Source organism: Pristiophorus japonicus, chromosome 12 (assembly GCF_044704955.1).
Source record: "Pristiophorus japonicus isolate sPriJap1 chromosome 12, sPriJap1.hap1, whole genome shotgun sequence".
Taxonomy (NCBI): Eukaryota; Metazoa; Chordata; class Chondrichthyes; family Pristiophoridae; genus Pristiophorus; species Pristiophorus japonicus.
The window spans coordinates 171884019-171896596 of NC_091988.1; the positions used below are offsets into that span (position 1 = coordinate 171884019).

General features: G+C 39.4%; 1 protein-coding gene across 1 annotated transcript in view; it reads left to right on the forward strand.

Annotated features, from left to right (window-relative positions):
- Positions 1–359: 359 nt before the first annotated feature.
- The window catches only part of LOC139277050 (phosphoprotein associated with glycosphingolipid-enriched microdomains 1), a 149835-nt gene continuing 137616 nt past the window's right edge, over positions 360–12578 (forward strand). Inside the window, exon 1 of the mRNA XM_070895062.1 lies at positions 360–392. The gene's annotated coding sequence lies outside the window, so the exon portion shown is untranslated. The remainder of the gene's footprint in view (positions 393–12578) is intronic.

A 12578-nucleotide genomic window follows, 5' to 3' on the forward strand; every position in this document is an offset into this window, starting at 1 on the left:
GAGAGGCGGCTACTTTGAAGAGTTGGACCCATCGCCAATGGAAGTCACTGCAGGGGACGCTGCAGATCTCTCAGCCCCAGCGCTGCTTCATCACATGGCTCTGACTGGCAGTCTGTGAGCCCTTTCTACTGAAAGATGAGTGAATACGATAGCTGTGAACTGAGCACCCATACAGCATGAGGTAATATTCCTCGCATCGAACGCGTGAAGAACATTGCGATTTGTTTGTCTTTGCACTACTTGTGAAGCTGCAGAATGCGATGCAATAATGTGTTGCAACCAATGCCAGACAACGCTGTTGCATTAGAAATATTCGCTTCGGGGAAATTGGGAGACATATGATCCCGAAACCAAGGCGCAATAGATCACTTTTACAAGATTTATTTTTCTGAGTAAGTATCCTATTTAACAATCGATTATGCACTGGATTGCGCAGTTTAATAACAAGATTGTTCTCAGATAAGAACCATTTTAAGTTGCGTCTGAACTGAGAGGTGAAGTTTTTAATCTGTTGACCAATTTTTTTCTCCATGTAACACGACGAACTCATTCCGTGGTATCCGTCAATGCGATGATGGGGAATTGCCAATCAGAAAGCTAATTACTATAATCAACTAATTTCTCCCATCTATGTGTGTGTATGTGAGAGAGAGCGAGAAGTGCTTGTGCATTTTTGAAAAAAACATAAAAAGAATTCATTTATATATAAGCCCTGGTATGGGATACATTCCTTATAAATTAAGCAATGGATTAAAAAATTACAGCTGTGCATTGCCCATGTTAGATTAGAAACTGGAGAGGATTTGTTTTATGCAAATATATATAATGTGACCTACTGAATGAACGTTGTACAGTCGACCCCTGGTCGTTTGCTTTCAATGTGCTCATAAACGATTAGCACATGATTAAATATGTCGATAGCAGCCAGCAAGCAGAAGCTACTTAAAATGCAGCGCTCAAAATTGATTTCTGTCTAGCATTTTCCTGAAATCAGAAGACGTCGCTTGAACTTGAAACTGTCAGAATTGTTACGGCTTTGCGATCTTACTAAAACTGCTGTAAGTAATCACACCATCTCGCTGATGTCAATGCTCAACAATTCTCAGCATTTTTCATCTGCAGCTGTTGCCTGCTGGCATTGTTCACCTTTGGTGTACTGTTCTTTCAGTGCATTGTTCATTCCGTCTATTTTTAACTAGGCGTTTTGAAACAAACGATCAGGTCTTCACTGTTGAATAATACTTTCCGCTTCTGTATAGTTGAATCCAAAATCATTTCAGTTAATTGAGATATAGAAATGTCAACTGCTCGGCTAAACGTTAATTTCCATTTGAACGTAGAAAAAAAATGTAGTTCAGCATGAGAATAGATTATATCTCAACGACATAGCATTTACAGCACAACTATTCGGCCCAACTGGTTTATGCTCAACAGGAGCCTCCTTCCACCCCACTTCATCTAACCTTTCTGCATATCCTATTTCTTTCGCCCTCGTGTACTTATCGAGCTTCCTCTTAAATTTACTTTGTGTGATAACAAGTTCCACATTCTAACTACTCTCTGGGTAAAGAACTTTCTGCTGAATTTCATTATTGGATTTATTAGTGACTACCTTATTATGAGTGTCCTCTAGTTTTGGACGCTCTCGCAAATGGAAACATCTTCCCTATGTCTACCCTAGCAAACCCCTTCATAATTTTAGATCACACCTTAGCCTTCTCTTTTCGAGAGAAAAGAGCCCCAGCCTGTTCTGGGATTTTAAACTTTGCAGGCAGTGGTTCATGGCTGTTGCAAAATATTTTTCCTGATTTATATGGGCAAAAGATAATCATGCAGGCCAGTTTCTGGGGAGTGAGAGTTATCCTCTATATGTTGTCCAATTTGAAAATATCCAAGTTTTTACAGAGGACATCAATTTCAGGATCATGTAAATTATATACTGACAAGCCCCCTTTGCCACCACCCCCCCCTCGTTTACTGCAGAGCACTGGGGTGAAGAGCAGAGTTCAGTGCATGAGTATCTGGAATTAAACCCTGCTAGAAAAAACATAAATATCTGTCGATCAGTTACCCCAGGAGGCACATGTATCAGTTGGCCTCCTTAACTCTGATCAATACAACAGGAAAAAAGATGCTAGAACAATGGGAATCTGAAACTGGACTGCAAGTGACATACATCTGAAAAATGCTGAGAAGGTTGAACAAATAAATAACTTTCAGCTCAAATTAGAGCACACGAACACAGAAAAAAATACTAGAGAGCATGAGAAGCTGGATGATGACTGAAATGTTTGGATTTTGAAATTTTGTGGCTTTGAAATAACAAGATTTATAGTCGTATGAATGCTCAATGCTATCGCCTGGAATTCCATCATCCTCTATTTCAGCAGAGGCATTAACCAATTCATTGAAAAAATCAGGTGAATGTTTTAAATGTTCATAAGCTGGTATTAATTTATTAATTGTGTTGTAATTTATTGGTTGTGAAGCACTTTGAAATGTCCTCATGACATTATAAGGTGTTATCAGATGAGACGTTAAACTGAGGCCCCGCCTGCTCTCTCAGGTGGACGTAAAAGATCCCATGGCACTATTTCGAAGAAGAGCAGGCTGAGTTATCCCCGGTGTCCTGGTCAATATTTATCCCTCAAACAACATAAGAAAGACAGATTATCTGGTCATTATCACATTGCTGTTTGTGGAAACTTGCTGTGCGCAAATTGACTGCTGCGTTTCCCACATTACAACAGTGGCCACACTCCAAGTACTTCATTGGCTGTAAAGCGCTTTGAGACGTCTGGTGGTCGTGAAAGGCGTTATATAAATCCCGTCTTTTTTTATTTTTATATAAAAGTTGGTTCCCATCCTATAGCTTAATTCCAGGTCCATCATATTGTGTGTATTAAGCATAAACTTACTAATTTATAATTCCTAACTGTTGTGGTGTTTTAGATTATGTTTAGCCATAGGCCTGTAATATTTCTGTGATTTAAAAAAAATACCTTTTAAGATTTGTACATTATTAGGGTATGTTAGCTTCCTTTTTGTTCTTCTGGCTTTCTCCCCTTAGTAGTCCTCCCAGTCCACTTTCTTCTCTGGCCTACTTGCAGGTCACCTCCAAAGCGGCTCTTGACTCATCACCAAGAAGCAAACAAGAGTCAAGATGCTGATGTTAATGGTAGTGGGGCTGAGTTCCCAATCGCAGCCGTGTTTCTATAGTGATGTGCTAAGCCAGAGGCCAGGGTGGAGTTTAGGATCTAGAGAAATAATTGATCCTCCAACATATTACATATTACACTGCCATGCCACCCAATAAAATATTTTTCTTTATAGGATTTTAGGAAATCCTAAATCACCAAATCTTTACAACTGTCTTCCCTGCTGATATAAGGCTAGAAATTACTGCTGGCAGTATTAACAGATGAACAGTCAACAATTTTATATAAAATTCCTCTCTTTGCTGAATGGTGTTTTGATTGTGTTATTAAGAATGAGAAATTAGATGCAAATCTTTTAAGTAGTTGTACAAAAACATCATCTAGGATGTGGTTTATTTTAATTACTGTTCCTAAGATTAATATTGAAATTTGTTTTGTTAATACATTGGAAAGCATTTGTGCTAAACTAGAAATTAACACAATCACACAGTGTAAGCACTATTTCTTCATGTAACAAAATATCTTATTTTTTAAAGTCACAACTGAAATAAACCTAGCTTAATGGAAAAGCAGGTGCACTATTGTTAGCATCACAGTGAAAAACACAGGGTTACACACCAGCAAAGTGTGGATGTTATCCATTTTAAAAATAATGTTAAGGTACATTATTAACAATTCTAAAGGAATGTTGTTTCACGAAGGACAACATATTCAGTTAAGAATTCTATATTGAATGGTATTAGTCTGCTGCATTAGTTTATTTTCTTTTTGAAGATTATTTGTTAGTAAAACATAAAAATTACAGCACAGAAGAAGGTCGTCCACCCATTGTGCCAGAGAAGATGCTAGTTCTTCAACAGGAGTTTAGATATTCTAATCCCATTTCCTTGACCTTCCTCACATCCTTTTCTACTCTTGCTTCTCAAATACTTATCCAATTGCCTTTTAAATTATGATACAATCTCTGCTTCAACAACCACCTGTGGTTTCTTCCTAATTTGCTTCATTCATAGAACTTCATTTAGTTTCAGCAGGAGAGATTATCCAGATTGCAAGAATTATATCTTATATCCAGAAAAGTAGTATGTGTGAGCATTGTGTTTTTTTGTCACATCCTATTCCCTGCATTTCCATGGAACAAGGACTCCATTCTTCTCTTGATTGGTGACAGCCACTCATTGATTGAGGCTTTGGATTATTAATGAGGAAATGTCATTTAGGCCCGAGTCCACGCAAGGTTTAAGGCTCATGAGACATGGTTTAGGAGTGTCATTTTAAACAAAAAATAATCTGTAGTCATAGTGCAGTTTGAGTTGGCCGTATGAAGACCCTGAGGGAGATCAGTAATGTTCAGCCACATACAAGACAGCTAATTGCCATTCCATTTGAAGCTCTGTAGAGTTTACAATAACATCTTTGTTAGATTCCAGAAATAACCAAAGTTAAAAAAGTTGAAGAGATGAATTGAGTTGTGAGAAAACTGGGTACCATCTTGTGTTCTTTCTCGTTCTTTAAAATGAACTACTATAGCTGGATATTTAGTATTTTAGTTCACAAAAGAGTGATCATCCAGTTCCTCACCATGTCTCCTTCAGAAGAAAGGTGGTCAAGTATTAGAACAAAGAGCTACTATTAAAATATTGACTGATGTTAGAACATTATGTGGAGTTAATGTTTTGTGTGCATGCAGGCATTTGCTATTCATTCTATCGGAGTAGCTGATGCTTTGTCACTTTTGATATCAATTACTGATTTTACATAAGCGAAGTGCAATCAACCAGATGGGGAAAAACAAAGAGGCGGTGAGTGAGGGCACTCAGCACTAAATAAGGCATAAGCTTTCTGTTCGGGGATACAACATGAGGCATACTATAGGCCAATGATTAATGTGACAATGAAAGAATGCAACAACATGACAGTTTATTTCAATTAGAATCAATTACTCTTCTCTCGTTAGATAAAGAAGTTGAAAGATACATAGAATGATCTAAACATACTCTTTTAACAATGGGATGCGTGTTAATTACAGCCAAACAAACTCTCTGGCACTGAAAGTTAACTATTACAATCAATGGGTGCGCAGCCCATTCAAAAAATTCGCATGCGTGTTTTTTGCATTGAAGAGCCAGCTGCGCAGAAGGTCCAGAGAGCCGCGCAGCTTAAAGGGAGCATTGATTACAACTACTGGAATTACATAGAATTTTACAGCACAAAAACTGGCCATTTGGCCCAACAGGTCTATGCTGGTGTTTCTGCTCCACATGAGCCTCCTCCCATTTTACAAAAGACATCTCCTTTCAATTCCTTCCCAATAATGCCCAAGTTTTCAGCAGTCAAACCATATGTGTATGTGCTTTGTGTAACTGAATTTTGATGAACATATATGAACATATATTCTTGTCAAGAAGTGTTGTTTAGATCAAGAGTTCCATAGCTGCTATAAATATAGAAGTGCCAGTATACACAGCTGTATCATAGCGCATTTTCCAAGTGTCACAAAAATCACCTGTTTTTCCTCCTTGATATAAAATACTCAGTTTTATAAGGCCCCTCACTCACCTCATTTAAGTATTCATTAAATTAATTGCACACGTGGCTGGTAGTTCGCAGTGACAGATTACTCTGGAATTTTAATTCATGAAACTGTGATTGTGTAGCAAACATTCTCACTGTTATGCTACTTATATACTGGAATTCATTACTTACAGTAAGTGTAGATATTAGGTCAGAATTTGTTGTCAGAATAATGGTGAAGCTAATGGCATTTGCTGTTATTTAAATGCAAATGGTACATCAACTTCAGGCGAGGGGCAGATTTGCAGTTAAACGTGGATATTTAAAAGTGCTGTCAGAGTTGCTTCGCTTTACAAAAACGTCATCTCACTGTTTGGTTCACCATTGAAATGCATTGAATGGCATATAGTTGCTGTATTTGCACAGTAGATATGAACCAAGCTGACCACAGAAAATTAAGTCTTGTCCATTTTAGTCTTTAACCTCTTTAATGACATGATAACTGTAAATACTGCCAGTCAACCACTCTAGCACTGAAAATTAACTAATACAGGTATGGAATCTCATTCCTTCTGGTATTATTTGCTGTTGGAGATTTTTTAAATGTAGAATTTAAAATAAAAAAAAACATTTCCTTTCTGTCTCCCTTTTTCTCTCTTAATACAATCTTTCTTTCATAGAAAAACATAGAAACATAGAAAATAGGTGCAGGAGTAGGCCATTCGGCCCTTCGAGCCTGCACTGCCATTCAATGAGTTCATGGCTGAACATGCAACTTCAGTACCCCATTCCTGCTTTCTCGCCATACCCCTTGATCCCCCTAGTAGTAAGGACGACATCTAACTCCTTTTTGAATATATTTAGTGAATTGACCTCAACAACTTTCTGTGGTAGAGAATTCCACAGGTTCACCACTCTCCGGGTGAAGAAGTTTCTCCTCATCTCGGTCCTAAATAGCTTACCCCTTATCCTTAGACTGTGACCCCTGGTTCTGGACTTCCCCAACATTGGGAACATTCTTCCTGCATCTAACCTGTCTAAAACCGTCAGAATTTTAAACGTTTCTATGAGATCCCCTCTCATTCTTCTGAACTCCAGTGAATACAAGCCCAGTTGATCCAATCTTTCTTGATATGTCAGTCCCGCCATCCCGGGAATCAGTCTGGTGAACCTTCGCTGCACTCCCTCAATAGCAAGAATGTCCTTCCTCAAGTTAGGAGACCAAAACTGAACACAATACTCCACGTGTGGCCTCACCAAGGTCCTGTACAACTGTAGTAACACCTCCCTGCCCCTGTACTCAAATCCCCTCGCTATGAAGGCCAACATGCCATTTGCTTTCTTAACTGCCTGCTGTACCTGCATGCCAACCTTCAATAACTGATGTACCATGACACCCACGTCTCGCTGTACCTCCCCTTTTCCTAATCTGACACCATCCAGATAATAGTCTGTCCCTCTGTTTTTACAACCAAAGTGGATAACCTCACATTTATCCACATTATACTTCATCTGCCATGCATTTGCCCACTCACCTAACCTATCCAAGTCACTCTGCAGCCTCATAGCATCCTCCTCGCAGCTCACACTGCCACCCAACTTAGTGTCATCCGCAAATTTGGAGATCCAACATTTAATCCCCTCGTCTAAATCATTAATGTACAAGGTAAACAGCTGGGGCCCCAGCACAGAACCTTGCGGTACCCCACTAGTCACTGCCTGTCATTCTGAAAAGTACCCATTTACTCCTACTCTTTGCTTCCTGAATGCCAACCAGTTCTCAATCCATGTCAGCACACTACCCCCAATCCCATGTGCTTTAACTTTGCACATTAATCTCTTGTGTGGGACTTTGTCGAAAGCCTTCTGAAAGTCCAAATATACCACATCAACTGGTTCTCCCTTGTCCACTCTACTGGAAACATCCTCAAAAAATTCCAGAAGATTTGTCAAGCATGATTTCCCTTTCACAAATCCATGCTGTCTTGGACCTATCATGTCACCTCTTTCCAAATGCGCTGCTATGACATCCTTAATAATTGATTCCATCATTTTACCCACTACTGATGTCAGGCTATAGTTCCCTGTTTTCTCTCTTCCTCCTTTTTTAAAAAGTGGGGTTACATTGGCTACCCTCCACTCCATAAGAACTAATCCAGAGTCTATGGAATGTTGGAAAATGACTGTCAATGCATCTGCTATTTCCAAGGCCACCTCCTTAAGTACTCTGGGATGCAGACCATCAGGCCCTGGGGATTTATCGGCCTTCAATCCCATCAATTTCCCCAACACAATTTCCCGACTAATAAGGATTTTCCTCAGTTCCTCCTTCTTACTAGACCCTCTGACCCCTTTTATATCCAGAAGGTTGTTTGTGTCCTCCTTAGTGAATACCGAACCAAAGTACTTGTTCAATTGGTCTGCCATATCTTTGTTCCCCGTTATGACTTCCCCTGATTCTGACTGCAGGGGACCTACCTTTGTCTTTACTAACCTTTTTCTCTTTACATATCTATAGAAGCTTTTGCAGTCCGTTTTAATGTTCCCTGCAAGCTTCCTCTCGTACTCTATTTTCCCTGCCCTAATCAAACCTTTTGTCCTCCTCTGCTGAGTTCTAAATTTCTCCCAGTCCCCGGGTTTGTTGCTATTTCTGGCCAATTTGTATGCCACTTCCTTGGCTTTAAAACTATCCCTGATTTCCCTCGATAGCCCTCTCCTTATTTCTCTTTCTGTACCTGATTTGACATTGAATTCACCCACTCTAATTTACATTTCCTTCTCAGTATTTGCGCTATTATTTTCACAGTCCTTCAGTCTGATTGGTTAAGGAGATACACAGTTATTTGCCCTGTTCACTCAGGTCCCAGGTGCCCACTTTCCCTCACTGCAACATTATCAGCTCGCACTTTCAGCAACTTGCCATGCAAAAAATTAAAAAACCTAAACGTGCAAAAGTACGTTTAACTAATGGCAGACGCCGTTAGATTCATTCCTACAGCAAATTAGAGGCCATTATTAATATAACTCACCACAAAATCACAAACATTCATAAGATAAGTACAGGTGGCCATTTGGCCCAGTTCAGCTGTGCCCAGTAGAAAAACTTTTATTCCTTAATCGCAGGATCCAACTGTTTCTTTAAGATTTTACCACTACTATACCTGGAAGCGCATTTCAAGAGTTGATCACACTTTATGTGAAGAAATTCCTGACATGAATCTTAAAATTGGCCTTTCACTTTCTCCAAGTTTGAACCTGTACCCCTTCCCCTACTTTCAAAGTTTAGTTGGAAGCTGTGCATCACATTTACCTTTGTATCTCATTTAACATCTTGTATACCTCTATAATAGGTCAGTGTTAGCTGTGGCTCAGTGGGTAGCACACTTGCCTCAGACTCTGAGTTAGAAGGTTGTGGGTTCAAGTCCACTTGAGTACAAAAAAAATCTAGGCTGATACTCCAGTGCTGTACTGAGGGAATGCTGCACTGTCAGAGGTGCTGTCTTTTGGATGAGATGTTAAACTGAGGTCCCATCTACCCTCCCAAGTGGATGTAAAAGATTCCATGGCACTATTTCAAAGAAGAGCAGGGGGGTTATCCTTGGTGCCCTGGCCAATATTTATCCCTCAATCAACATAACAAAAAAACAGATTATCTAGTCATTATTATATTGCTATTTGTGGGAGCATGCTTGTGTGCAAATTGGCTGCCATGTTTCCTACATTACAACAGTGACTACACTCCAAAAGTAGTTAATTGGCTGTAAAGTGCTTTGAGATGTCCAGTGGTTGTGAAAGGCACTATGTAAATCCATGTTTTTCTTTCTTATAAGGTCTTCTTTCAATTGCCTCTATCAAGGCTGAAGGGCCCAAGTTTCTGAAGTATTCCCCAGCAAAATCTGTGTTGTTTGAAGAATATATATATTGTTGGTTGATGTTATTAAGGTAGGGATACCGAGTGACACAGGGTATTTGAATCCAACCAAGATGGATGGTTTGAAATGATCCTGTGTACCAGCTGTCAGCATTCTAAGTAAATTGAGTTTGGGTAATTCCTTAATCCAGTCCCTAGCTCAAGGTACAACATTGGGCATTTGCTTAAAAATCTGACTGTACTAGTAAACTCCTAGCAGCCTTAAAAACAATGGTAATTAAGAAAAAAATAATTAAGAGCTTTCGGACCAAATTCTGGCATGGGACCACACTGTGTGATAGAGGAGAGATAATCTCTTAATTTACTTTGAATATTTTCATTATTTCAGCAATCGGCCTGCTTCAAATAAATAAGATGCGACACCTTGATAGCACCACTGAAGCTTCCACATGTATGCTGACAATACCCAGCTCTACCTCTCCACCACATCTCTTGATCCCTTCACTGCCTTTGAGTTGTCAGACTGACATCCAGTCTTGGATTAGCTGCAATTTGCTTCAATTAAATATTATTATCACCTGCCACGAACTTCGTTTTACTACAACTGATTCCATTCCCATCCTGGCCACGGCCTCAGATTGAACAAAATTATTTGAAATCCCGATGTCTTATTCAACCTCATGCTGAGTTTCTGACCCCATATCTTCTCCATCACAAACATCCACCCACTTCTACACTATAACATCACCTGCCTCCACCACTACCTCAGTGCATCTGCCGCTGAAATCCTCATCCATGCCTTTGTCACCCAGACCCGACTATTCCAATAATCTCCTGGCCAGCTGTCCATATGTGCTGCAAGGTAACAATGCCACCCCAAGTGAGAATCCTAGTCCTGGCCAGGTGATCTGGAGGGATTCGGAACAGACTGGGGAGCGGAGATAATTTTCAGCATGCCACCTAGCATATCAATCAGAACCAACATTGACTTTGTCTGAGATAATGTCTGTGGAATTCAATGAGGAACCACTGCATGTTGAGTGGGATAACAGTGAATTAAAATAAACAAAAATGCATGCATAAATGATAAACAATCGAGTAAAATGAGTGCTTTGGAATATTTGCGAACAAAAACTATGGCCAGCAGTGAGAGATGTATTTTTAACATTGTCAGAAGGAATATTTCTATCTTAACTCATAAAGATGTTTGCGTAAATCCTTTATTTTCTGTACCTGTGTAAATTATAAATGAACAGAAAAAAGAACTTGTGCACAGGTTTAACTGAACGCACATGGTACATGTGAGTCTAATAAGTTCCGATGCTTTGGCACCAATTAAATGTATTCCCATGGGCTGTACTCAGCCTCGGGAATCAAAAGCTGGAAACAAGATGCGAATAAGAAAAGGAAACAATATATTTTATTTTTTCATATGTCCATTGAGCAAAGTATTAAAAATACCATAGATATGTTTTTACCAAATCATTTTGAATCCACATTGAAACAAGCGTATTTTGTACATTGTGATCAAAGTGTTGTCTCTACCAAACTAAAAATGCATTGATATGGTTTACTTAAATCACGTTATTAAAATGAACCATCCTTTGGCATCTAACCACATAACTGAACTAAAGCCAACATTAAAAAAGAAGGTCACAACAAATTCGTATTGAACCTAATTTAAAATATTTAATTAAAGTTTAAGTGTGTGGGGTCAAATACATCAGAAATAGTGTTGGAGCCTGCAATTTTTTCATATTTAATTTGTTCAAGTTTTATTAACAGGGGGGTCTGATTGAAACAGTTTTCAGTAAAAATAGATGGGGGGATAAGCTAAATTATCTAAGTTAGTTTAGTATTGTTTATTTTGTGTGTAATAGCCTTTGTCTCAGACTACCACGTAAACTCAATAAACCATGAATGACATTAAAGACAGTAACAATTCCCAATAATTTTTATGAACGTATATGTAGAATATTGGCTAACTGGAAGTGATTACAAGGCAGTAACTTATTGGACAGATTCAGATCACAATTGAAAGCGTGAATGCTTTATAACCATAATCAGAAGCACAAACATTGGGGACAGCTTCAAAGTCGCTCCTTATCACAGTGCAGTCCAAAATAAATTGCTGCCTGGCCACAGGTGTGGCTACGGTGACACTGTTTAGCCACATGCACTAATTTTAGTTGAAAACACATACATTCACACAATACAGATAAGTGCACTTCTCGTGTATGTTTACTTAGCAAACGTCTACCACCGTTCAGTAACCAAGGAAGCAAAGCACTCAACAATCAAAAAACACTTGCATACTCTGCTTTTCGTTTCACCATTTTACCCAAAAAACACACAAAAAGTTTAACGTTCACATGCACACAACACGTGTAATTGAGATCACGTTCCCAATGACGGTGTCTATTATTTAATTACTAATCAGAAAAGCAATTAGCTGCATCTGGATTCCCAATTAGTGACATGTGGCTTGTGGCTAACATAGTGGACAACACTGCTGTGGCATCTGTTATTTATAATACTAGCAGATATTTTGTAGTGTTGCTTATAGGTGATCTGGCACACAGCTGTGGTGGTAGAAATTCTGGCACGGAATTAGCACATTGTGGGTAGAGGATTGGAATTTGGGGTGGAGCCTCTTTCTGCCAGGTTTCTGCCCCTTCCTGGGCTCACTGAGAAATTCGAACCCAGGGCAGGTGCTGCTTCTGCCCAGCCCGTTCTATCCTGATGTCACTTTTTAAGGCAAGACTGGTGGGATGCTGAACTCCTCTGGAAATCCCACCAGTTCCACTCAGTGCACAGCCAGCATAAAGCAAGCATACAACAGCCGTCTGTGAAGCCTACAGTGCCATATCCAAGCAGCAATTGATCTCGGAGACAACGATGGTTAATGGTAGCGCAACTATCACTTGAAATTCTTCACCGTAGATACATGGGCCAGATGGCTAATGAAACAAAAAAACATTTCAATGCCCCTACAGGACAGGCACACCAGTAGCACCAGAAATGACGTGGGCATC